The sequence below is a fragment of the Sus scrofa genome, chromosome 1, assembly GCF_000003025.6.
Source record: "Sus scrofa isolate TJ Tabasco breed Duroc chromosome 1, Sscrofa11.1, whole genome shotgun sequence".
NCBI lineage: Eukaryota > Metazoa > Chordata > Mammalia > Artiodactyla > Suidae > Sus > Sus scrofa.
In genome coordinates this window covers 105,162,513-105,185,143 of record NC_010443.5, presented here as the reverse complement: position 1 = coordinate 105,185,143, position 22,631 = coordinate 105,162,513, and the positions used below count along the sequence as shown (strand labels likewise).

Below are 22,631 nucleotides of genomic sequence, written 5' to 3'. Positions count from 1 at the left end.
TTTTTAAAAAAAAAAAATCAGACTGCCTAAAATGTGAAACAAAAGGTTAAAAATATGAACTCCGAGTTTTCATTTCAAGATGTGCCTGAATAGCTGGTACTAGTCTGGCTCTCCCACCACCACAAAACTAGACAAATACCTGAGATGTTGGAAAACAAGCAATAAAGGACTGTGATCCTTGAGAGTAGAGCAACTCACAAGGGGAGTTCTGCAATAACTGAGCCCTCTACTGAGGGGCAGCTTCCTATCTGTGGTACATGTTTGATATAAATAAGTTTGGTGGTCCCACTGAAGTAAGGAGGCAGAGATCAGAGCTTGGAGCAGCTGGAGTGACCAGAATGTACAAGGCAGGCGATAATGGATCCCAGTGAGAGGTCCAGAAGTCTATGTTGCCCTAAAAGCCCTTGGTTAAGGACACAGGATGAAACTACTTGAGGCCAACCAGAGAGCAGCTGCAGTGAGGCTAAGAGAGAAACAGACACACTAGCAGTTGAGTAATGATGGGGAAGTTGCATTTCCTGCCAGTCAGAGTGGAAAAATATGTTTAACATCATGTAATACCCTTTGGTATTCAGTTGAAATATTAGCAAGGAGTAAGGACCATGTCCTGAAATAAGTCCCTCTTTAGATCTTCCCATTACAATGGCATCAAAAACATAAAACACTTAGAAATAGGGAGCTCCTGTTGTGGCTCAGTGGTAAAATCGCAGCAAGTATCCATGAGGATGTGGGTTCGATCCCTGGCCTCATTCAGTGGGTTAAGGATCCAGCATTGCCATGAGCTGTGGTGTAGGTCCCAGATGTGGCTCAGATCCCTCATTGCTGTGGCTCTGGTGTAGGCCGGCAGCTGCAGCTCCAATTGGACCCCTGGCCTGGAAACTTCCATATGCCATGGGTGCAGCCCTAAAAAGCAAAACAAAAACAAACAAAACAGGAGTTCCCATCATGGCACAGAGGAAACGAATCCGACTAGGAACCATGAGGTTGCAGGTTCAATCCCTGGCCTTACTCAGCATTGCTGTGAGCTGTGGTGTGGGTTGCAGATGTGGCTCAGATCTGGCATTGCTGTGGCTGTGGCTGTGGCTGGCAGCTACATCTCACATTATACTTCTAGGCTGGGAACCTCCATGTAATGTGGGTACAGCTGTAAAAAGACAAAAGACCAAAGGAAAAAAAAAAAAAAAGAAAAGAAAGAAGAAACAAAACAAACAAACAAAAACCACTTAGAAATCAGTGTTTCCACAAAAAATGAACAAGATTTCTCCACTGAAAAATGGGAAATATTAGTGAGATAAAGTTAAGGCAACCTAAATAAATGGAGAGATATGCCCTATTCATGGACAGGAAGATTTAGTTTTCAGATGCCAATTCTCCCCACAGTGATCTAACAGTCACAGCAATCTCAGGCATAGTCTTATGAGTCCTTTTTGTAGAAACTGATGAACTGACTCTAAAATTCATACAGAAATGCTAAGGGCCTAGAAATACAAAACATTCTTTAAAATATAGTTGGAGTACTTAAACTACTCAACTTTAGGACTTATAAATTAACAGTGATCAAAAAAGTGTAGTACGGGCATAAAAGTAGATAAATAGATGAAACAGAATATAGAGTCCTGAATGGAACCACAATTACACAAATGACTTTTGACAAAACCATCAAAGCAGTCCAGTGAGAAAATGGAAGATTTATCAACAAATAATGTGAAAATAAATGTATATCTATATAAGAAAAAATAATGAAACTCTAACCCTACCTCAAATTGTACGCAAAAATTACTTAGAGATACAACACAGACCTAAATATTAAAATCTAAACTTATAAGCCTCCGGAAGAAAACACAGGAGAATATTTTTGTGACTTGGGATCTGGCAAAGGTTCTTTAGATTGAACACAACAATAAATATATAAGAGGAAAAAAACCTGAAAAATCAGATATCAAAAAATTTTAAATCAGCTTATCAAATAAATAACTATGGAAATAATAGGCAAGCCAAAAACTAGGATAAAGTATTTGCAAAATATATCTCAGGCAATGTACTGGTACCCAGGGTCTATAAAGAATTCATACAATTAATAACAAAATGACAACCCAAATTTTCTTCTCAAGTAGCAAAAACTTGAATAGATGCTTCACAGAGAAAAGAAGCATATGAAAAGGAGATCAACAGCATTAATCACCAGGAAAATGTAAATTAAAACCTCAATGAGATACGACTTCACCACCACTGGAAGGGCTAAAATTAGAGACTGACAACACCAAATGCTGACAAGGATGCAGCACAATCTCAAATTCCACACATTGTTGGTAGGAGAGGAGAGTGTTCAAACTGTTTTGTGAAACAGGCCTATTTCTCATATAACAAAAAATATACCTATTCCAGCAATTCTACTCATAGGTATTTACTCAAGAGATACTGAAGTATATTTCATAAAAGGATATGTACAGAAATACTTATGGTTTTACTCATAATACCAAGAACTACAAATAGCATGGTGTCCATCAATAGGAGACTGGATAAGCAAACTGCTATGTTCATATAATGAAATACTACCAGCAATTTAGAAATATATATGCATGTAACAACACGGACAGCACTCAAAAACATCATGCTGATTGAAAGAAGTCTTCCTCCCAAAGAGTACATGCTGCATGGTTGTATTTATATAAAGTTCTAAAATAAACTAATCTGTCACTTAAAAAAAAAAAGAAAAATCAAAACAGCAGTTGCCTTTAGGGTTGTAGGAGCCAGGATTGACTTGGAAGGAACATACAACACCGTCAGTGTTACACATTTGTCAAAAGGTATCAAATGGTACACTTAAGATTTGTACATTTCACTATAGGCAAATTTTACTTAAAACAAAGAAAATATAAACAGTAATTGAATTCCAGTTAATGATACACATTCTGAAGTGCTTAGAGTGAAGTATATTAAATGTACAACTTATTTAGAAATACATCAAAAAATAAGAATGAAAAATGGATGGATATAAATGTGATAAAGTAAATACAGCAAAATGTTAATTATATTACCTATGCGGTGAGTACTTGGGAGTAATGTAGTTTTATTTCAATTTTTCTGTCCTTTAAAAAATTTTTATATTAAAATGTTAATGTAGCAAAGTTGTAGAACACGAAGTCAATATAAAAATCAACTGTATCTCTGTATATAAGCAAAAATACAATTGCAAAATACAACTGTATTTTTATAATAGCATCAAAACTCATAAAACAGGAGTTCTAGCCATGGCTCAGTGGGTTATGAGCCCAACTAGTATCCATTGAGGAGGCAGATTCAATCCCTGGCCTCACTCGGTGGGTTAAGGATCCAGCATTGCTGTGAACTGTGGTGTAGGTCACAGATACAGCTCAGATCCCGAGTTGCTATGGCTATGGCATAGGCCAGCAGCTGCGGCTCTGATTCAACCCCTAGCCTGGGAGCCTCCATGTGCCACAGGTACAGCCGTAAAAACAAACAGGCAAACAAAACCTCATAAAACACTTGCAAATAAATTTAATGAAAGGTATGTAAATCTATACACTGCGAAATACAAAAATATTAATAAGAGAACTTTGTAAAAGTTTGAACAAATGGAGAAATATACCATAATCATGAATTAGAAGATTAATATGGATTCTCTCATACTGATTTATAGGTTCAATGAATTCCCAATCAAAAGTCCAGCAAGGATTTTTTTTTTTAAATTAACAAGATGATCCTAAGACTTAAATGGAATTTCATAGAAACTAAAATAGCCAAAACAAAACTAGAAAAATTGAGCCACCTGATTTCAAGATTTATTATAAATATTCTAATCAAGGCAGGGGGTAAAAGCAAACACAGACACATAGATTAATGGAACAGAATAGAAAGCCCAAAAATAGATCCGCATAGATCAGGTGATTTTTGACAAAGGTACCAACATAATTCAATGGGTAAATGATGACCTCATCAATAAATGGTGATGAAACAATTGGATATTTATATTTAAAAAAATAAACCCTGACCCTTACATCATCACACACACAAATTTTAATTTAATTTTAGACCTAAACATACAAGCTGAGAAAATTTCTAAAAGAAAACTTTTAGGAAAAAAAATCTTCCTGACTTTGTAGCAGAAGCAAAAAGGCAGCAATTATTATTTTTTTAATTTCTAAGTTGGACTTCATCAAAATTTATACCTTTTGCTCTTCAAAAGCTGTCAGTAAGAGAATGGATTAAGAAGTAAGTAGCATACTGGGAGAAAATGCATATATTTGAAAAAGAACTTGTATCCAATATATATATAAAGCATTGCTACAACTCAATATTAGAAGAAAAACAATTTAATTTTAAAAAGGCAACGAGTTTAACAAAGATTTCAAAAAATGATATATGCATGGCCAATAAAAACATGAAAAGATGGGCATCATTCCATGAAATACAAATTAACACCACAATGAGGTATCATATAACACTCTTAAGAACAGCTGAAAGTTAAAAGCTGACCATGCTGGTCAGAACTCACACACCGCTGAAGATAATTAAAGGCAAGCATCAATCTCTTTAGAAAACAGCACAGGAGTTCCCGTCGTGGTGCAGTGGTTAACGAATCCGACTAGGAACCATGAGGTTGCGGGTTCGGTCCCTGCCCTTGCTCAGTGGGTTAACGATCCGGCGTTGCCGTGAGCTGTGGTGTAGGTTGCAGGCACGGCTCGGATCCCGCATTGCTGTGGCTCTGGTGTAGGCCGGTGGCTACAGCTCCGATTAGACCCCTAGCCTGGGAACCTCCATATGCCACGGGAGCAGCCCAAGAAATAGCAAAAAGACAAAAAAAAAAAAAAAAAAAGAAAACAGCACAGTAGTTTCTTACAAAGTTAGACATAGATTTACCACATGACCTAGAAAAAATATGCCCATAAAAACTTTTATATGCCACAGCAGTTCTTCTGCAATAACCAAATACTAGAAACAGCCCACACTGTCCTTCAAAGGTAAATGGATAAGTAAACTCTGGCATATTCATACAATGGAATACTAGTCAGCAATTAAAAGGAACAACCTAATGATACACTCAGCACCATGGAAGAATCTCAGTAATGTTATGGTGCGAGAAGTAAATCAGACATAAAATAGTGCTCTCTAATTATATAAAGTCATGGAACTAGCAAAATTGATTTGTAGTCATAGATTATACTAGTTGTTCACTGTGTAGTTGGGGGCAGAGGTGTTGTCCTCAAAGGAGCAAAGGGGAAATTTCTGGGACGATTTTTTTTTTTTTTTTTTTTTTGCTTTGGCTAGGGGTCAAATTGGAGCTGCAGCAATGCCAGATCGGAGCTGCATCTGTGACCTACACCACAGCTCAGGGCAACACCGGATCCTTAATCCACTGAGTGAGGCCAGGGATTGAACCTGCATTCTCATGGCTACTAGTGGGATTCATTTCCACTGAGCCACAACAGGAACTCCCTCTAGGATGATCTGATTGGATTGGTGGTTACATGAATACGTATATTCTTCAAAACTTATCAAACTGTGCACTTGCAATGTTTGCATCTTATCATATATAAATAGCGTCTCAAATGTTTAAAAGATTATTTTATTGAAGAAAAACTATTAAAAATTATTTGTTGATGAATAAAAAAGAAAATTCAGGAGTTCCTATTGTGGTGCAGAGGAAACAAATCTGATAAGGAACCATGAGGTCTCAGGTTCAATCCCTGGCCTTGCTCAGTGGGTTAAGGATCTGGTGTCAACATGAGCTGTGGTGTAGGCCGCAGACCCAGCTCGGATCTGGCGTTGCTGTGGCTCTGGCGTAGGCAGGCAGAAACAGCTCCAATTAGACCCCTAGCCTGGGAACCTCCATGTGCCACGAGTGCAGTCCTGAAAAGACAAAAAAGCCAAAAAAAAAAAAAAAAAAAAAAAATTTAAAAAATAAATTTGCTAACGACAACTAAGATTGATTTTGGAGGCCATTTTTCTTGGTAATATTTTGAGAGAATTTAATGGTTTTGCATCCATTTTTCTAAATGTGTATTTTACTGTACTATGTAAAGCTTAAAAGCTTATTAATGCTCAAGTCACATCTTAACCTCTCTGACACGTTAAAACTGTCAATCAACTTTTACTACATGAATGAAGTTCTTTACCTTAAATCTGTCAAGATAATTGCTAAAATTAAGCTAAATGGAAAGGAAAACAAAGGTAAAATGTGAGAAGTTATTCTTAAATTAAGAGCAGTTTCTATAAGGAATTATAAAGCAGTATGACTATATGATATATTGATTTTTCCATATCTTTCCATCTTGGCAAATATTAGGGAGAACTTAACTCCCACAAACATACTCAAAGAACCAAATGCATCCATTGCTGTGCCTTCAACTGCAAAGAACAGGAAACCCTGATTCTACTGACTTAAACAAGAAGGCATTTATTATTTCACATAACAAGAAGTTCCCCGGGCAACAACTTAGCTCAACATCTTCCTTTCACTGTGCCTTTTTCCTCAGAGCAGCACACCTCACAGGTCCCAGATGATGACTGTGAGACTACTACCACATCCAGAGAAGAAAATACCCCATCTTTCTGCTTGCCTCCTTTGTATCAAGTATTCTTTCCTAACCCACTTCCACATTTCTCCAGCTGACATTTCACCACTTTCCCACACCTATACAATTCATCTGCAAGAGAAATGAGACCAACATGGTGGACCTAAACCAGCTCTTGTGAGGGGTGGCCCTGAAAAAATTGCAGAGGAAGGGCCAGGAGGGAAGGGAAGATCAATTGACAGTTTTAAAAGTGAGTGCAACACTGGGCAAAAAAGAAATTCTGTTCTCAAGTTCTATTAAGTGTTTGTGTTACCTTCCCATGAAGGCCTCCCTCTGGGGGCTTTTTCTACCAGTAAAGGAAAATCAGACTGAAAAACTCCAGCAGCCAAAGCCAGTCTCCGAAATCCTCTGCCCCTTTCGAGGGGCTCAAGAACATTTGCTGACTTTTTAGCACAGAGGAAATTAAAGCAATTCTCACTCCTTATGTGCTATTTACTGCTCTCTACATCACTAAACCATATTTATTTCTTGGTTTGTAGCACTGTGATTGTAGAGTTAAGTGCCAGGCAGCAAATAACTTCCTCGTCCCTGAAATTGGTCATGATTTTGCTCTCAGTGGAGCATATTACATGACCGTTTAATGCTGGTAAATGGTCATGGGCTTTTCCTCCACTTCTCATTGCCATGATGTGGGTGATGGGTAGCTGGTTCCATCTCACAGACAGTTAACAACTTTACATGGAAAATTTGTAGTAGTTTCTCTACATAATAGATGCTACTAGCCAATGTCCAAATAGTCTTTGTCTAGCAGAATGTTTATCTTGCAGTTTCACTTACTATTTTTCCATGAGCCAACATGCCTTCTGCCATTATGGCACCACCTCTGCTCACACAGGAAGTAAATATTTGCAAAATTCCCACACTCGAGGTTGTGTCACATGCTATTAATCAATGCTGGTGTCTGATTGTGGTTTGAGCTAATGTGTAAGTCAGTTCATTCCATTTCATTTTTGCCCTTGAAAAAAGCGGGAGGCCACTCCACTATTATCAATATCCCAGCCCAACCAAACTTAGGACAACTTCTAGCTCCAATGTGTCCAGTTACTTCAGACTGTTAAGGTATCCTTATCCCCCGTGGTAGAGAAGTTATGATTGGAAAATCATATCAGTTTCCTCATCTATAAAATGTGATGTAGCTAAGGGATGGCAACAAGTGGCATGTAATCATTTCCCACTAACTCAAGACATGGACCAAGAAAGCTTTCTAAGAACTTTTTCTTGAACATGGCTGTATGGGAGTCATCTAGAGAGCTTTAAAGACTTCTCAAACCATAGTCCCAGCCTCTAGTCATTTAGGCTTAATTAGTCTGGAATGAAGCCTGGGCATGGGGCTGCTTTTTAAGCTTCCCAGGTGATTCTAACATGCATCTAGTTAAGAATCGTGCGTTTAAGTAGTGGTTCTCAAAGTGTGCTCCCTGGAGCAGCAGCAGCAGCATTACCTGGGAACATGTTAGAAATGCAAATTCTTAGGCTTTGTCCCAGACCTACTGAATTAGAAACTCTGGAGCTGAATATCAGTATTCTGTGTTTTACCAGTTTTCCAGGTGGTTCTGCTACACGTCTGAGTTTGAGGAACACTATTCTACAGGTAAGTCTTTCTACTTCTAAAATGTTATGATTCTACCCTGCCTGATAATCTCTACCAACTCAAAACTGTTGTGGACTCAATATTGTTTCATTAAGCAGATATCATGGCCTTAAAAGGAGATGTAAGTCCATGAAAACAATGAATGATGTGACCATGGGATTCCTTGGTATCAGTGTCTGAGTCCTGCCAGCTCCTTGGAACAACCTGGCACCCACAAGACCAGTCACGTGTGGTCTATAAAAAGCAGTCTCTACCTTGTTGCTGCTGGGGACCCTCTCCCAACTCTGCCTCCCAACTGCCTGACCAGCCCCCCAGCCCTGGTGCTCTCTCTTTATGTGAGTATCTTTGCCTCTCTCAGCACCTATGATATTGATGCTTTTGTTCATTTCTTAGGTTACCAAGCCTTTAACTCCTTGTGTATCTTCATAGTCCCTATGTTCTACTGCATGAATTATCAAGGTCGCAAGGACCCACTCCAACCAGGCTCACACATCTGTTTTTCCAGCAGGTGAGTTTTGGTGATACCTTGATTGACTTGCATTTATTCCAAAAAAGAATCTTGAAAAGAGTTTAGGAACCTTCTTTCTCTGGGTTTCACCACTGAAAATCTGCTTGGACCTCTTCTGCTGGCACCCAGTTGTTGTAGCAAACCTCAGGAGTTCCCAGCACTGGCCCTGATCGAGTGTCTGTAGCAATAATCTACCCTCTGCTCCAATCACTGCTCCACTTTCAGCCTCCGGTCCTCTCCGTTGTGGGCTGAGTTATGTCCCTCAACATAGCACTCTCTCCCAACACATTCATAAGTTGAGGTCCTAACCCCCAGGACCCCAGAATGTGCCTATATTTAGGCATAAAGTCTTTAAAAAGATAATTAACTTAAATGGGGCCATTGGAATGGGCCCTGATCCAGTATGAATAGGGTCCTTGTAAGAAGAGATTAGGGCACAGATGCACACAGAGGAAACACCACGTGAAGACATAGGCAGAAGATGGCCATCTAAAAGCCAAGGAAAGAGGCCTCAGGAGAAACCAAGCCTGCTGACATCTTGATCTCAGACCTACAGCTTCCAGAACCATGAGAAAGCAAGTTTCTGTTGCTTCAGCCACCAGGTCTGTGGTACTTTGCTATGCCAGCCGTAGAAAACTAATATGTATTAGTGCCTAATGCTAGTTTCCTGGCCTATGATCCAGCTCCTGGCCCTATTCCCGGTAGTCCCTTAAAACCCACGACAAAATCCTTAGGGAGGAGGAGGAAGCAGCAGTTTCCATCTTTACTGGCATGAAATGAAAGACTTGTGAGTAAATGACTCCTACAAAACTCCTGAGAGGGGAAGGCTTATGATAAGCATATATTGGGAATATTTCTGCTTGTTTTATGCCACTCTCTTCTCTGCTTTGCATTTTCTGCTAAACACAACACCAGCCTCAAGTCCTCCAATGCTATGTGGCTGTCTGCACAAACTGGGAATTGAGCTCTACTGTAGCCAACAAACCCTGTCTGAACATATACCATATGCAAATCCCTATGCTAGACCCTGTCGTTAGGGAGAACTGTTTGCCTATATGAATGTGAGTGTGCACATCTATATATAATTTCCTCTCGTGGGGAGATACTGGATATATACCTAGAAAAATAACTATTAGGCTAGCTGGAATGGGAAAACTTCTAAATAGTTATAGTAATCAAACAGGATTGTAAGAAAGAAGATCCAATTTAAAAGTGATATTTGGGGAGTTCTCATTGTAGCTCAGTGGAAATGAACCTGACTAGCATCCATGAGGATGCGGGTTTGACCTCTGGCCTCACTCCATGGGTTAAGTTGCCATGAGCTGTGATGTAGGTCACAGATATGGCTTAGATCCCACATTGCTGTGGCTGTGGCGTAGGCTGGCAGCTGTAGCTCCTATTCAGTTCCTAGCCCGGAAACTTCCATATGCTGCAGGTGCAGTCTGAAAAGTGAATGAATGAATAAATAAATAAGAGTGATATTTGAAACGGGTCAATTTTGGACAAGTGGATAGAAAATGAGGTTTTTTTTTTTAATTTAGGGGTATTTCTTTTCTATACTATGTTAAACATGTTAAAGAAAAGATTAGGGAGAGTGCATGTTGTCCCCCCATTGTACCATTCATATAGTCACATGACAGTATCATTGCGCCTTGTAAGGTAAAGAAACTAGGATATATTTTAAGTGTAGGATGTGTGAGAAAGAACCAAGTTTCCTTTGATTTTCATTTTCTGTGCTGTCTCCCCTGCCCACTGACATCTTTCCTGTTCTTTAAAGCCTAGCACCACTATTCTCCTCCACAAATCATATCTTCTTCCCCTAAGAAAAATCCCTTGCTCCGTTTCAATATTCTCAAAGCCTTTTGCACATAAGCACACAATTTGTCACAGTATGTTTTAGTAACTGTGTGTGTCTATCTTCCTGTTCTAGTTCATTGGGTTCTAGAGGATAAGTACTGTTTTACTGACCTATGTACTCAGTATCTCAGTATCTGAATCAAACTAGGTATCTAAAAAGTGATTATTTAATTTGATCAAATTGAAATTGACAGAATGGTTGTGGTTTAGAGCTGAAGGATGAGAAAATGAGACTTCAGTGGCTTTGCAAAGTAATACAAAATACTAACTACATTGTGGCAAGGACAATCTTTGAAGAACACAGTATTCAAACAAGGTTTCTCTTACTATGGATTTGAGTTCTACCGTCTTGGAGAATTACCACTTGTCCTTTGAAGAAGTGTGTGTGTGTGTGTGTGTGTGTGTGATCCAAGCGGTCCCCATAGGAGACCAAAATGACACAGGAAGAAGGGTAGGCACAGATTTTTGCCTCCTGCTAATGGGAAGATGCTTAAAGAATCACAGTTAGAATGTAAGTCCCACTCTGCACTGTTCTGTTCAAGTCCCTGTTCTTAACCAAGTGACTCAAATATGTGGACTTTTGCTACTGTGAATTATTGTATATATACATTACTCAGATTACAGGAAGATGTGAGACCATGCCAGGGTGTTGAAGATAAGGTTTTCAAAAAGAGGAATGGAAAGCTGTGTCATGAAGAATTTAAGAAAGATCAATTTCTCTCTCTCTCAGAGGAGGAGAAGGGGGAAAACAAGGAGGATGAAGTGAAAATAGTGAGATTCTTAAGACAAGGAGGCAAAGCTTTTCCTCTTCTCTTGGCTTCTAGAAATAGTCATACTTAGAATCTAAATTTAGAATTTAGTTTTTTCTAGAGTTCCCATTATGGCTCAGCAGAAACAAACCTGACTAGCATCCATGAGGATGCGGGTTTGATCCCGGGCTTAGACCTAGTGTGGCTGTGGCTGTGGCTGGGGTGTAGGCCACAGATTCAACATCTAGCCTGGGAACTTCCATATGTCACAGGTAGGGCCCTAAAAAAAAAGAGAGGAAGAAAGAATTCAGTTTTTTCTATACTATAATTCCCCCTAATTACTCTTCTACTCACCCAACAACCTTTAATAAAGGTTGGTGTATAGAAAACAACTTTGTGTTAGTTGCATGGGGATAATTAGAACCCAAGGCAATGAAAGGCATTACTTAGTTGGAACCTACGGCAATATTGTATTATGGGTAATTATTTATCTCCGAGTTCCAAGAAGTAGATGTCAGCAGTAAAACAAGCAGAGACCCAAGGTGAGCTGAGAATAGGTAGTAGGAACAGGCTGCAGTGGTCAAGCGGCTGAGGCATCTATTCACTTAGGAAAGAGGGGAAGGAAAATTATCTTAACCCCAAGGGAAAAACAATTCCTGAATGTGGAGCTTGAGTTATAATAAAGACAAAGGCAAATGATGCTTCCTTTAATGAAAGACTCTTCTATCAGCTACAAAAGTTTTGAATATTGGGTCATATGCATTGTTACCATATATCTCATGTACGATTTTTGTGAGGATAGTATGATAAGCATTAGTTCCTACAACTAATTTGAGTGGTAAAATTTGGACTTTTTGGGGTGGCAAAAACCTATCAGAAGAAAATTTCTAAGCATGCATTTCCAATACCCGTAAAATTTTGCAGATATTTTCTACACGTGTTGATGTTTTTTCTTGTCTTGAGCATTGTACCACAGACTGAAATTTCAAAAAGATAAGACAATAGATATCCAAGTAAAAGTTCTACCACGTTATTCCCACACCCCATTGTATTATTTAGAACAGCCTCCAAGGTGTATGCCCCATCTAGAGCCCCTGACTTAGAAATGAAGACGACGGGATTGATAATCTAGATGAGAATCCCTGTTTAGCCAGTTATAGGCTGTGAGATTCCGAGTCCATCTCCTGGACTTGAAGGGGGTAAGAATGCCCCTCAAGGGGTTTTTGAAATGATCTGCATAAGACGACATTTACAAATCATTCAGCATTGTCCCTGAGCTTTTGTGCCTACCACATAGTAAGTGCTCAGTGAATCCCAGCCATTGTTACTAGTCACCATTACGCATTTAAAACCAGGGTTAGCGGAACCAGGATAAAGTCTTTATTAAAAACAGGCACACATGTCCACAAGGACATGCGTCTATGCAAGGAAAGAGTTAATTAAAAGTTCTTATTGATAGAGCATAAAGAAAAACCCACCAGGACAGACAAAAGTGATGGTCTAGGGGCTGGTAAGTAGTTACTTACTGTATTTATTATCCAGAGAAGAATACAGATTATATATTTCATGAGCCAGATGGGAATAGTTATTTAATCCACAGTAATGACGACTCCAAATGGCTCTATTGAATCTCTACTTTGAAAGTGTACTTCAGAAGAGTTGCAGGCTATGAGGGAATAAAGCAAGAAACAAATGTAATGGTTAAAGGATATTTTTGCTAAAGCTTAATTAAACTTGAGATTTTGTATCATTCTGTGTATAATCTTCAAACGATTTTTTTTCTGAAAAAGGAACCAGAAAGGGTGCTAAGAAATTAGCCTCAGAGCTATGTAGATTTTGAAAGGCCCTTAAGGGAAAAAAAATGCAAGAAAATATACGGATTTCAATCTGAAGCAAAGGATTGAAATTGCTTTCTGCATCCCACACTTCCAGCAGCATTGGTACCTACTTGAAATGAACAACTGCTAAAGGAAACAGCTGGTAGAAAGCTGTTACTGCAAAGCAAAGTGCAATATGCATGCTGTAATTAGTCTGCAATCATTACTCAGTCCACTGTTGGAGAAAAACCTTGATTTGATCACACCAAAAGCATTCCTATCACTGAACAAAATTCAGGACAATTCCCCACAAACCAAACAAAATCCTCGCTTTTACTGATAATAACATGACTTTTTTTTTTTTTTTAATGTGGTCAAAGTGATGAGTGGACCATAAAGAGGCGTGTAAAACAAGTATTCTTTTGCTTACGTGAAAGTGAGAAGTGCCTAAGAATAATAGCTGAACATTTCTGAGTGTTTACTGTGTGCTAGCTTGGTGCTGTCCAAAAGAAATATAACGCAAGCCACAATGTGAGCCACACAAGTAAAGTAAAATTTACTAGCAGCCACATATTTAAAAAACAAAAACAAAAACAACCCAGTATCTTTACTTAGGCTGCCATAACAAAACACCATAGATGGGGTGGTTTAAATAACAGACATTAATTTCTCACAATTCTGGAGTCTAGAAGTCCAAGATCAAGGTGCCAGCAGTTTGGGTGTCTGCTGAGAACCCTCTTCCTGGTTTGCAGATGGTGACATTTTTACTGCGTCCTTACACGATGGTGAGAGAGAAGGCTTGGTTTCTCCCTCCTCTAAAGATGCTAATCCCATCATGAGGGTTCCACACTCAAGACCTCACCTACACCTAATTACCTCCTAAAGGTCCACTTTCAAATATCATCACACCACAGGTTAGGGCTTCAGCATGTGAATTTGGGGGGACATGCAAATGTTCAGTCCACAGCAAAAAGTAAAATTAATTTTAATACCACATTTTACTTAACATAGTCTATCTAAACCATTCTCTTTTCAACATGAAATCAATAACAAAAACCTATAAATGAGATACATTACATATTTTTTCCTACTAACCTTCTAAACCTAGTGTGTAATTTAAAGTTTGGACTAGTCACATTTCAAGTGCCCAGGGGCAGCATACAGCAAGTGGCTTCCATATTGAATGCCACAGTTCTAAACGATTTATATGGATTACAACCTTCCATTTTCTCAACAGTCTTCTGATGGAGTAACTATTACCAATGTTTACAGATGAATAACTATTAGCCATTTTTACAGATGTAGTAACTATCACCTGTTTTTACAGGAGACTAAGTAACTTGGGCTACAGGGGCAGACTCAGGAAGAATCTGGGCAGCCTGATTTCAGAGCCTGTATTTAGCACTGCGCTGTCGCCTCAAGTTCTACTCAGTGTACTAACAGACTATTTTTCCTGACCAGCAAGAGAATTTGGAAATTATAAAGACAGGAGTTCCCACTGTGGTTCAGCAGCGACGAACCTGACTAGTATCCATAGACGCAGGTTGGATCCCTGGCCTTGGGTTAAGGATCCAGCGTTGCCATAAGCTGTGGTGTAGGTCATAGATGCAGCTTGGATCCCGCATGGCTGAGGCTGTGGCATAGGCTGGCAGCTGCAGCTCTGATTCCACCACTGACCTGGGAACTTCCATATGCTGCAGGTGCAGCCCTAAAAAGACACACACACACACAAATTATAAAGACAGCCATGAAAAGTTAACAATAGACTATAACAATAGCTTTTATTTAAGCCCTTTCCATGACAACCATCTTATAGGGCAACTACTCTTATGTGCTATTCCTGTTTTACAAATCTGGAAACTGAGGCACAAAGATATTAAGTCACTTGCCCAAGGTCACAGAGCCAGGATGTATGGGAGCTGTGATTCAATCCTAGGTTTTCTGACCCCAGACCCTAAGCACTCACCACGAGTTTGGTTCTATTGACAGGTCTGACTACCAAAAGAGACAGAGACATTCCACAGTAGCTAGAAATGATAATTTCTAAAGCCAATAGAGTGAGACAAAGAAAGTGAGCCAGATCAATTAATTTAAGAAATGAAACAAATGATAACATGTAAGATAATCACTCAGTGAAGATTAAAATGCGTCCCTAGATTTGCTGTGCATAAATACTATGTAGTAGAGAAAAAGACATTGGAATTTTCCACATAAGAAGAGACACTACTATGTAGAGGTCAGCAAAGGGAAAATGGACAGATAGCCTAGTAGCCCCTAGAATTTTCGTTCCATGGCCCACTGTGCTGTTAGCCTCTCTTGCTACTCATTACAAAATTTCCACCATTGGAATGGGCTATTTAGGATGAGATGATAAAATTCAGTAAAACAAAACAAGGTTGTTATTTATCACTGAAGACAGACATAGTGAAGATATCCCAAATACTGCAAGTGAATAAAACAAGTTAGAGAATAGTAGGAACACAGTATGATTAACCATTTTTGATGAAACAGTAAAAATAAAAAATTGAAATTCATACAGAAAAGAGTCTGGAAATAATGCTTATGAGTAGTTATGTGAGTATAAAGGCAATTATATGGAAACTTCATTTTCACATTATATATTTCACTAATGTTTGAAGTTTTATAACCAGCATAGACTATATTAGTAAACAAAATTAAGAGGTAACTGATAGTCGAGAGAGAGATTTTAAAGGAAGAAGAGAGACACAAGGATATATATTGAATGTTTCTATCCATATCAAGTTTTTAAAAAGGCAAAACTAATATTTGATCTTAGCAATCAGGGTACTAGTTACCTTTGGGTGGTTATGCTTAGAAGGGGACAGAAGGTGGCCTTTCGATGTCTCGATAGGAGTGCTGATTACATGGATGTGTTCAGTGTGAGATAATACAGATGCTATAGAGTCTGTGTGTGTATTTCTATGTGCATGTTTTAGATTTATAAAACATTTTGAAATATATTTGAGAGAAGATCTCACAAACTGGAAAACTTACATTCAGATAAAGAACATAATTTTGTTTATATTCCCTGAATAAGGAGAATTTTGCATCCTCTCTGGTCCTTTGGTCTCCACCTTTTTTGGTCTTAGAAATACAGGTCAGTAGCAGATACCTTTTCCATCTTTTAGGTACATTCCCTTTTTTTTTTTTTTTTTTGTTAGGGCTACATCTGCAGCATATGGAAGTTTCCAGGCTAGGGATCAAATCAGAACTATAGCTGCCAGCCTATACCATAGTCACAGCAATGCCAGATCCAAGCCACGTCTGTGACCTACACCACAGCTCACAGCAACGCTGGATCCTTAACCCATTGAGAGATCCCAGGGATTAAACCCTTTAGTTCTTATAGATACTAGTCAGATATGTTACCGCTGAGCCACGATGGAAACTCCCTAAGTGCATTCTTCATAATAGGGTCATCTGGTGCCCCTCCAACTTCTTCAAAGTCTGATACTTCAAGCAATATTGGTAAGCTGGTATGTTAATTTTATCCATGATGTTCATGGCAATCTATGACTGCTAACTAATTATTTCTTCTATGATTGTAGAGAAATTAAAACTGGATTTAAGTTTTATGATCCCAACTTAAAAGACAGAGAAATTGAGATAAAAGATTATAAACTGATTTGTAAATGGCTCTGGAAGGCAGGGCAGTGGAGAAAGAGTGAGAGGCAGAAAGGGGAAGATAAGGGGAGGGAGGAAGTGGAGAGATGCTGGAGATGGAGGGGGAGGAAAAATGCAACAGGGAGGAGAAGGAAGAAGAGGCGTTATGCCAGCCTACAAAATAGAATAGCAGATGCATTGGTTTGGAAATGCCTTGCAAATTGTATTTCTTGGTAAATGTGCTGGTTTCTTTCTCCACATATGATCTGGACTTAAGGATGGAGCCATGAGAATAAAATTAGAAGCAGAAGGCTATGACTCAGGGACAGTCAAACAAAAGTCAAATGCCAAGAAGAAGAGGTAAAAGAAATGTCCTACATGCCTCAAAGCCAAGCCCTGAACTAGGGAGAGGGCTGTAGAGACACGAAGGTGGGTAAAAAGAATCCTGAAAACAACGGGGTTGGTGGATACTACAGGCTCCTGGAAATATTATTACCGTTGGCTGGACACTTTGTTCAACATGGTGGTGGTGGAGGGAAGAGGAATGAAGAAGAGGTCCTGAGGCAGTGCAGAGAGGGCTAGAGGGCCCGCCTAGATGCTTGGAATGAAAGCACGGAGGCTGCAGTGTGTGCAGAGACCAGAGGCAAGTGACAGAGGCCACCACTATCCAGCATCAGGGGCCCACTCAGTGCCTAAGGTCGCCTGCTCAAACCAGCAAAGTGCTCAAAGTCCAGCCTCTCCAAAACAAGGAGATGCAAGGGTCAGCTCCTCCATTACCCCCAAGTAGACACCTTCGTACTGGTGCCATCTTGCAGAAAAGACAGCGAATGGGGCAGATCTCTGAAGGTCCTGCTCTCTTTCCTGAGAGATCAACCACAAGACTATTTAAACAAGGGGCATTGAACTCTGAACTGAAAGGAGGCTGTTAAAATCAGAAGACACTGAGCTACTTAACCAACAAGTCTAAATTTCCTGAGACCCCACAAAGGTGTGGGTCCTTAAGAAAAAACAGCTTTCTTTGGAGAAAGTACAGAGGCTCTATTTTCTTCACACATGTGAACGTAGCAGGAGCACACTGGGGACTCTACCACACTGGAAAAGGATACCCCAAATAATTCACGCCTTACTAAATATTCCAAACAGGGAACTCTTTCTAACCAAAATGCATGTGAGATCACCAATTTTTTAAAACGGTATGGCTTTTATGGAAGATTATTTGATGAAACCTTCAGAAAACAATTTTCTTTGATTTCTTTTAACAAAACAGATTAGCGACCTCTATATATTTTCCTCTATCAACCACAATTTTCATCAAAATGACAGCTAGAGGAGATAAGAAGCTTTCCGAAAGAAGACACTGAATACAAAGACACACATCTAGGATGAAGTACAGTTGTGTGGACCACGGAGGGAAAAGACGATCTCTCTTTTTAACACTGTTGCTGTGAAGTGTATATCTTTGTATATCATAACTATGATATACATTCTGCTAGGAGTAAAGCTGAGTTGTCAGATAAAAGGCTTCAGTTTCTTCAACTGTAAAATGTATGGTGTGGAATGGCGAAGCACGAAGGTCCCTTCCCCTTCTAAAATAGCCTGGCTTGATGATGTGAGAGGATTCAAGATGGAATAACCATAAAAATAGTGTCAATGTTATTGCATCTGATTAAGGTGGGTGGATGCACTAGATCTACCTTTGGAGCCCAGTCAGCACCTAGCAGACTATCCTGCACATAACAATTACTGGGTTAGTTTTATGGAAACACCTAAGAGTAGTGAATACGTCTTCTAATGTGCACCTCTAACCAAATCCCACAACAAAATACTGTGCGCTTCTGGGAAGGAGAACTCAGCTCGAGGGACGTTAAATGCTTGACTTGTATCAAGTTTTATGACTGCTGAATTTTAAAAAAATATATTAGCAGATAAGCTAATGGATAAGCTCTTTCACAAACATGCCTGTGATGTCAATTTGCTAGTGCAATTTCATTCATAAAATCAGAGAATCCCAGAGCTATAAGGCAAGACAGAGATGAACTAGTAAAATTCCTGAATTTGAAAGATGAGAAAACCCAAGAGGTAGTTACATTTCATGATTCCAACATTGCATGATGGAATCAGGTTTTGGCTCTTAATCCAGTGCCTGGTCTCTGTTCTCTACCGTTTAACTCAGTCATCTCATAAGCATGAGTTATTGGCCAGGCATTTCCACCTGAAACCTATTATGATTGATTACTAATAACCAGAAACCAGGATACTTAGGACCTAGTTGTATTACTAACTAGTTGTGCGACCTCGGGTACTCACTTACCTTCATGGTATTTCAGGATTCCAGTTTCCCTTTCTATCAAGTGATAGATTTGCTTTAGATAATCAATACTACATTGATACATTTTTAGGGTTAGAGATACAATTTTATCCTTAAAAATAGCAATCTTGTCCTTATGAGTGCAGAACAAGTCTGTGTCTACAGGGATAAAGTAAAATTTAGCTTTCATCAACAAAGACCTTCACATGGCAATTTTAAGCAAAATAATCCTTTCCTTGTCTTATAAGCTTATAGGTAGGAACCACCGTTCCATTATCCTCATCTTTCCACTGAAACACTGGAGTCTAGATGGAACAGTTATCGGAGGGATTTATAGTATATAAGCTAATCCACAATGCTAGGCACAAGATAAGCACTCAACTATTTCTGATTGCTTAAATTTCTCAAAATTCTGAATTTCTGAGTACATTTGATGCCATATAGACAGCCCTTGCCTTTGAATGCTTCAGTTATAAGGGGAAAAACTGCATAGGAAGAATTATATACTATTTCTATATTTCTATATTATATTTATTAATATAAGCTCTGAATGACATTTATCCAATAAAATTTTAAAAATCTTCCTAGACACAGGATAATGTAGACTGTTCTCATTGCAGTCTACCTTTCTGAGCTGCTGTAAACAGCCCAATTCTTGAATACTATATACTAGTTTACTTGGATAACCACATAAATCAAAACAGCCTATTCATTTTGCATTTTATTGTTATTCTAATTAATATAAGTCACACATGTGCAACGTGTGATGGGAGCCATTTATAAATTAATAAATAAACATTAAACACACTTCAAAAGGACTGTGACATAAAAATAATGACTCGCTTAAAAAAAAAAGAAAGAAAGAAAAAAGAGGCTATTGTTCAAAAGCCGTTTGTTAGACTATTGGTTGATAAGCAAACAAATAGAAAAATAACAGTGAGAAATTTCAAACAGTAACCCCTCTGGAGGGAAACAAAGCAGTTCAATAGACATATATAGCTATACACAAAAGACTTGAGTTAAGGGTAATTAAAAAAAAAAATTCTGAGAAAGTGATAAGCTCAGTGAATATCCTCTCAAAAGAAAGGAAGGGAAACAGAAACCCAGGATTTAAATAGTATCTCGTGACTTTCCAAAGCTTTTTATCCCAGGACCCATCCACTTTACAAGAATGAATTCATTAACTTTCCACATATTCTTTTGATTGTAGGTACAGGCTATGTTATCCCAAGGTTTTGAAGACAGAAGAGATGGAAGCAGAGGGAACACCCATGGCATGGCATCAGTAATCAGCCTTGGACTCTTCTCTCAAATCTAACTGCTCCTGCAACTCTTCCAAGTGCCCATCTTACCTGGATGAGTGCAGACCAATGGATAACACAGATGAAAGCCATGTTACCACAACACTTGATATTTCAAATAGGACTCTTCTTCTGGCCTATGAGCTAGCTTTGTAGACGCTGCCTCACTGATCATTACAGCACATTTGAGGAAGGAGGGAGTGGCCTCCGCCCTCATGTAATGGATGGGGTAGCAACTGCTTAAGGCCAGTACCTGATGTGGCTGAAAACAAAGCCATATGCCCCAAACTCTCAGATCACGGCACCAGCCACCACTTCTGGAATTAAGTGTGTCTCTTTGCGGGTAGCTACCAGTAAAGAGAGCTGATTACCAAGGTCGGCAGATGTGGAAGCAGATGAGAGTAAGATGCTACTCACTGTTACCCAAAGCAGCCAAAGGCACTCCTCATTTGTTACTGAAACATTTATTATAACAGGGCTTCTAGAAGGGGCAATGGAAGGAAAGGGGAAAACATGGAAGATGAGTCAGATATGAACATGCCACTCAAAAATTTACATGCATTCATTCAGCATTCATTCAACAATTAGAAGCCTCCCAGGTGCCAGTCACACCATGGGGGACATAAATGCAAATCAGACATTGCCTTCAAGAAGATGACCCTAATGGCCTGATCAGATACTTTGAACTTATATAGCAATACATATTAAATACAAGTTATGCCCAGGTTGTTAGGGACGTGTAAAAGAACACTGGTGTCAGCTTAAATAAGTCAGGGGAGGCTCCTCAAAGTACTTGTGCCTTGTGCTGAGACCTGCAAGATAAATAGTGATTAATTAGCAGAGGGGTGTGCAAGGAGAAGGATGAGTTCCTGAGGGGTTGCTGTGCAAAACTGGAAGTTTTAACTTTAACAAGTGGCTCTGCTGGTTGAGGCCTGGGGTGTAGATGGAGGAAAGAAAAACAAAATGGAGTCCTTCATGCTTCAAGGTCAGGTGTTTGGACTGCAAAGACTTTGGGGACCTATGAGGATTATAAGGACATTCTGGAGGACCGACGTAATAGGTAGCACATGGGCCAGTATGGGATGTAGCAGCCAACACTTTCGCTGTATGGTGCCTGGGTATTCAAAGCATGGTTATCTGGTCCCATGAAGGCTGGGGATGATGGAAGCCCCAGGAAAGAGGGGCAGAAGTTCAGGAGACAGAGGTTAACTCCTCTGCTCTCTGCTCTGACCTCCATGCCTTCCTTAGCTAGACCAGACTAGAACTTCTGGGGTTAACACAAAGCAACACTCTAGGATAACAGTGCAGTAGTTGACCAAGCATCTCCCCCATTTTCTATCCTGAAAGGGATATGAGGCATTCAAAGAACTCAGCTTCCTGCCCAGGACTTTGGAACATCTTGTTGCATTATGAGCACAGCGTTGGCACACATGTTCTCCATGCTTGTCACCACTGCGCACCAAGACAGGGCAGGATACGTGTGGTGAGTACCTTCGTGCCTGTGTGTACACCTGCATCATGAGATATAACCATGAACTTGTGTGACTAAACACCCTATTTATATAGAAGGGTTTGTATAATGTTTTATATACTTTTCAGACATGTTGCCCCAAGGATTATCTCATTTCAATCTTTACAACATGCCCGGGAGTATGCAAGACATGTCTGCTGATGACTAGAGAATATGAAACTTGGAGAGTTCAAAGACCCACCTGGGTTAAAATAGAAAATGTGATAAAGAGCCAGACTCTACACAAGGCTTCTTGGCTCCTTCCCTATCCAGACATAACCTCAGACCCCCTAATGAGGCTGAGCAAGTCTGAAAAGTTGGGTGATGGATAAGATCACTGGTGGACCCAAAACAGGTAAGATCCCTGAGAAAGGCAGAGTAGCATCCCTCCCCCCTTAGTCCATGATGTGTCCCAGCAAGTTCTTGGGTGTGTCAATGACTGAACAGAGTTAGAAAATCCTCAAAGGTAGCCTACAGATAGGATCAGAACCATGTCTTGTCTACTTTCAAACTCCTTTCCTATCTTGGTGGAAACAGGAAGTCAGTTCTGCCTGAAGACCCCCGACCCAGCGTTTCTAGTGCCTAAGATTCAGGCCCACGTGTGCGTCCAGGAGGAAAAACAGGAATATCTCTTTTGATTGCACTTTGCAGATACTTCATTTTTTACATATTGAAGGGTTTTGGCAATTTTGCATTGAGCAAGTCTATCAGCACCATTTTCCAACAGCATTTGCTCATTTCATGTCTCTGTGTCACGTTTTGGTAATTTAAAT

At 39.5% G+C, this 22,631-nt stretch overlaps 1 long non-coding RNA gene across 1 annotated transcript; it reads left to right on the top strand.

Annotated features, from left to right (window-relative positions):
- Positions 8,032-22,620, top strand: LOC110256985. Its single transcript, XR_002339087.1, has 3 exons — positions 8,032-8,184; positions 8,578-8,692; positions 20,258-22,620. It is a non-coding gene; the product is annotated as an uncharacterized LOC110256985 (long non-coding RNA).